Source organism: Dreissena polymorpha, chromosome 14 (assembly GCF_020536995.1).
Source record: "Dreissena polymorpha isolate Duluth1 chromosome 14, UMN_Dpol_1.0, whole genome shotgun sequence".
In the NCBI taxonomy this organism is placed as follows: domain Eukaryota; kingdom Metazoa; phylum Mollusca; class Bivalvia; order Myida; family Dreissenidae; genus Dreissena; species Dreissena polymorpha.
In genome coordinates, this window is record NC_068368.1 from 22,186,323 (window position 1) to 22,192,004 (window position 5,682).

The following is a 5,682-nucleotide window of genomic DNA, read 5'->3' on the forward strand; positions in this document are numbered from 1 at the left end:
ATCTTATTTGTTTCATTGTATTCGTTTAATGTCCAATATTGCTTATCTTGTTGATATTTGTACTTCAATTTAACCCTTTACCACTTAGACACGTATTTTCATGCATTTGTAGTCTCTTAGAAAGTTACATTTAATTGCAGAACTTTCTTAGTAAATTCAAGTTTTAAAGGCTTCATTTCAAACCCTTCTATGCTGATGAGCAAACAGCATAGGACCTTAACAGACTGAGTTACTCGCAGGCTGTTCTGGTGTTATGCTGTTTGCACATAGCATTTTTCACTTTGCTTCTAATTGGAAACGGGTTTAAATACATATAACTGTTTATACTTTTATAAAAATAATATCTAATAAAATATATTTTTTTAATATTTGAATAATGGTGTTTTTTTATAGATTAAAATAAATATATTGTAAATAAATTTGGAGCATTCTGTATTAATGTCCAAAATATTAAGTAAATATAAAATATGTAAAAATGTAAATAAAATCTAGGAAATATCAGTATATAGAATTCCTTTAAATGTATTTTTGTTTTGCAATGCAAATTAAATCACATTCATGTCACAATTACTTCCTAGCCTGAAGTAGAATCAGATCCTTTAATTCATCATACACGATTTTATTCACAGCCTCTTTAAGCATCTTGCCAGAAGAAATAGTATATCTCTTTAACAAAGTTCTTAGCAAATCTTCGAAAACTTATTTGATGTAAATGATATCAGCCCATATAATGGCATCATAGGGTTCGAAAAAAGTGTTGAGGTTCCCCGTCCAATGCAAGACACGAATCTTTGTTCTGCCATGTGAGTCTTCAGGCAAGTTTTGAGAGACTGTTTCTTTCAGAAAGTCTAAAACTTCGTCACTGTCTGTTATCGCCAAATGGCTGCATGAAAACGCAATGCATGCTCAACTGTATTTTGAATTTTGAAAATACTGTTATAACTTAAGTTACTGTATTATACAATTTTTTGTATGGACTTATATTGTCAATAACTTAAATAATCTTTGACACTGAAAGGTTCATGGTTTCAAGATATGGTGTGTATGGTTTTCACTGCTAAGTTGTTCAAATCATGTTCCTCGGGTCAAAACTAACCAGGCCCTAGGGGTCACATGATTTATATAGACTTATATAGTAAACAACTAAAAAATCGTATGCTCTGTGATCGCCTTTTTTCCGTCGTGCGTCGTCCGTTGTGCGGAGCCAACATTTGCCTTGTTAACACTCAAGAGGCCATATTTAGTGTCCAATCTTCATGAAATTTAGTCAGACGATTGGTCTCAATGATATTTATGATGAGTTAAAAATGGTAATGTTTGCTTGAAAAACATGGCTGCCAAGGGGCGGGGCATTTTTCCTTATATGGCTATATATGGCTATAGTAAAATACTGTTAACACATTTATTGTCTGATATTCATGAAACTTGCTCAGAAGATTTATTCTAATAATATCTTGGACGAGTTTGAAAATGATGCCGGTTGGTTGAAAAACATGGCCGCCAGGGGGCGGGGCAATTTTTCTAATATGGCTATAGTAAAACCTTTTTAACACTCTAGAGGCCACATTTATTTTCCGATCTTCATGAAACTTGATCAGAAGATTTGTCCCAATGATATCTTGAAAAGTTTGAAAATGGTAACCTTTGCTTGAAAAACATGGCTCTCAAGGGGCGGGGCAATTTTCCTTATATGACTTTATATGGCTTTAGTAAAATCTTGTTAACACTCTAGAGGCCACATTTATAGTAGGATCTTCATGAAACCTGGTCAGAAGATTTGTCTCATTATATCACGGATGAGTTCGAAAATGGTTTTGGTTGCTTTAAAAACATGGCGTCCTGGGGCGGGGCATTTTACATTATATGGCTATATATGACTATAGTAAAACCTTGTCAGCACATAAGAGGCCACATTTATTGTCCAATCTTCATTTAATTTGTTCAGAAGGTTGGTCTCAATTATATCTTGGATGATTTTGAAAATAATTATGTTTTCTTGAAAAACATGGCTTCCAAGGGGCTGGGCATTTTTCTTTACTGTTCATGACTAAAAGATGAAGGGTGACTTTAAATCCAGTCCATTGATTTTTGTTGAGTTGTGGCAAAGTTATGGGCCTTGGTTTTATAATTGTTCACCATAATCATGTTTTTTTTTTCAGATCTTTACATGACTTCCAAGAGTGTGAGTTTACCTAAATGACATTCATATCAAGTGAGAGTTTCGTTCAGGTCCACTGATATTTGGCACTATTACAGGCCATGGACTTTTCTCTTGAATAACAATTTTCCAGACGTTTTTTCCTAAACGCTTTAAGAAATTTACCTGATTTTGGTGTGTGAGTCTACCTACATGACTTACAGATCAAGTTTGACTTTTATTCTAGTCCATTGATTTTGGACGAATTAAAGAGCTGTAGACTAATGCATTTTCATTACGATAACACTTCCGGTTTTTATTCCAAAACTTTCAGATACTGTCTAAGGCCCATAACTTTGTCAAATATCAATGAAACGTAACTTTATCATGATGTTTTCAATTAAGATATCGCTGCTGTGTTGCTTTAAAATCGATTATGGGGCATTGTGTTTCACAAACGCAGCTCTTGTTATAAACTAAGTATTTTTGCTCACTATATGTTAGCATTTGTTACAAATAATTGCATTAATGTTTTGTTCAAAAAGTAAAATATAGTTATTCTAAAAAAAGCATTATCCTTTCTTCATAACATTCCATATCTGAAGGGCTCCGCTACCTTCACAAAAAAAGAAAAACACAATGGAATAAACACAGGTGATCACATTTTAATTGTCAAATGCCCCTGTATGGTAAATGTATATTTTATTGCAAAGTAGAATGGAAACATGTTATCGTTCTAAACCTAAAAAAATATAATCCCCTTTCATTCCTCATGAAATTCATATCGAAAGGGACTTGCCACCTTCCCACAAAGTGGAAAATACGCTGCCTAAAATACAAACATTACCATCCATATAAAGCTGATTTTAAAACAGTGTATAGATTGTAAAACCAGCTGTTGGCATGAGTGAAATAATGATGCCAATAAAATAATTTAAGAATATTTAAGAGAACTAAACAGGTCGTAAAAGATATACATCTGATACGAGCTAAACATCGCCAAGTACTGTTTTTTCCAAGGGCCTGAAATGAGTCGCACTTCTTGTGATAGTTGTCTTGCCAAAGATGATGATGATGATGATCATGATGGTCATGATGATGATGATGATGATCATGATGATGATGATCATGATGATGATGATGATGATTAACGTTACGTAGATCTAATGGTATTGATCCGTGTTGACTAATGACAGAGGGAGACAAGTACTCTAATGGAGCATATGATGTGTGGGTAATATGTACCAGAGATAGTACTGAACCTCTTTAAACACCTTTTTAAATACAATATAAAGGTCTAATTCCAGCACTGCGAAAAACCCACACCTGCCTGCTGTACTTCTAACTTCTTTTGGCTTTGGAAGAAAGGCTGCTGCGAACAAAAGCGGGAAACCCTGAACTTTGCATTTGCTTTAAACTGTAAAAGAGTTTCCTCTTCTACAAGCGTTGAGATAACAAGTCACAAATCTCGAGGCAGTAGCTTTAGCGAGAATCCCCAATATGAGGGGAAAGAATAAACCATACTGAGCAGTGTAACTTCAAGAAAAAGATTGCTACAAAAGAACTTATCGACTGATATTATACACTGGTAAATACACCAGTTGTGGCTTAATTAAAGTGAATACGAAAAAGAAATATCTTCACATGTTATCACCTAATGGTTTTATTTGTAGACAGTGACGTTAGAATAGCGTTTTAAGCACATGCTACTTAAATGAACACCACCAACTATTACAAAATGTATTTTTATCTTCTTTAAAAGGTTCATAACATGGTCTTTCACTTTATGTAAAACATATTGTGCTGTCTGCTCGTCAATGTACTGGAAATCAAATATGTGTAGTGGCTCGAAAATTGTGTTAGACATATTAAGGTCGTCTGAAAGTACTCATTGACAACGCAGTGTAACCCAGAAACCAAACTCGTTTTCAAACATCTAATAGAAGAAGTTCAACGCTTTGATTCAAGTGAACGGTGGATATTTTAATGCAAGTGATGGCAGTTTTCGTTTACATCATGGCTCCCAGCAACATATTCATTAGTCCACTCACATTTTTAAGGATTAATGATCGAAAATAGGCAAACTGATTTTGAGATGCTCTTAGCTTACAACATCCATTCTTCACATAGATCTTGCTACTATTAAAATATCACAGTGAGTAAATTGCTGTTGGAAATCTTATTTTTTTATTTTATTGATATTTTGCAGTGCATATGTTACGTCTGTAAAATGTATACTTGCATATGTAAAATGGACGACTAATAAAACGTCAATTTTCTCTTTGGTTCTTCATTTTGAATAAGTTTCTATACATATAATGAAAACCATATATATTATATATATATATATATTATATTATATAATGTTAACTTAAACCAACATATTGTCAAGTTGACCTAATGTCATGTAAACACACCAAACATAGCAGTTTCTTGTAACAAACGTTTTGGCGTTCCGCAGTTACCGACGTTGTTGAATGACACGTGCAAAGCACAATGACGATTACAAAGAAGACTACATTCACGCAATTTTATTAAATGTGCAATATTTATTTATGTTGTATTTTGCTTTCATTTTCCAGATTTCAGATGAGTGTTAAGATTTATTGTTGACCGACTAAACGACAGTCGGAAATGTTCGCATGGCGCGAAAATCTTTAAGTAGTACTTGTACATCTTTACAAACACAAAAAACTCAATGCGAACGTTTGCATCGGGTATGTTGGCCTTTATTCGCGAACTTGATGAACATACTAACCAGTCTTTAATATTGAGTAAATATTTATTTAGTTTCTTGTTTTTTGTTTTACGTTAGCGTCGGTTTAAAAAAAATAGTTAAATGTGCGGGTTAGTATGGGTCGTTATGAGCTTTTAACGATTGTATAAGTGGAATATTGCAAAGGACTGTCTGTTCCAGTGTATTGTGTTCCATGATAATGTGCAACACAACTCATACAATAGTCCTCCATATTTAGTTAATGGCATAGTAATAATCATAGTAATGTACTATTCCATATTATATGTAATAAATAAGATCTCATAAACCAAATGCCCATCGCAAAATATCATTTATTTTGTAAATTAATGTAGAAGGCTTGTATAATTGAACGTGTGTTCTACTTGTATGCTTCTCGATTTATTGATATTTCTTTTAATTAGTACACTAATACAAGTTTAGGGACATTTTAGGCAGCTTGCCTATTAAATGATTTTTTGCATATTGCCATGTTGTTTCGGTCCATTTGATTTTTCATACAGTCATGGTCTCATGTTGATGTCCCCATGCTTACAATCAACACATAACTGACTAGCTTATGTTTTAGAAAGGCATTCATATGTTTCACTCATATTTGTGTTCTGATTCTGCGTTCTTCTTTGAACACACTGAGTTTACTTATTTAAATACGAACAAAATCATATTACACAGCAGTTATCACATGAATGTTTGATGTAGAGTCTAAGCTGTTGGCCGCTGTGTTGAGATATCAGATTGATTTATACATAGTTTTAATTATATTTGTGAATACAATGAAGAGGACAATACA

At 33.3% G+C, this 5,682-nt stretch overlaps 1 pseudogene; it reads right to left on the reverse strand.

Moving 5' to 3' along the window:
• The window catches only part of LOC127857222 (sodium bicarbonate cotransporter 3-like), a 233,355-nt pseudogene that overhangs the window by 96,558 nt on the left and 131,115 nt on the right, over window positions 1-5,682 (reverse strand).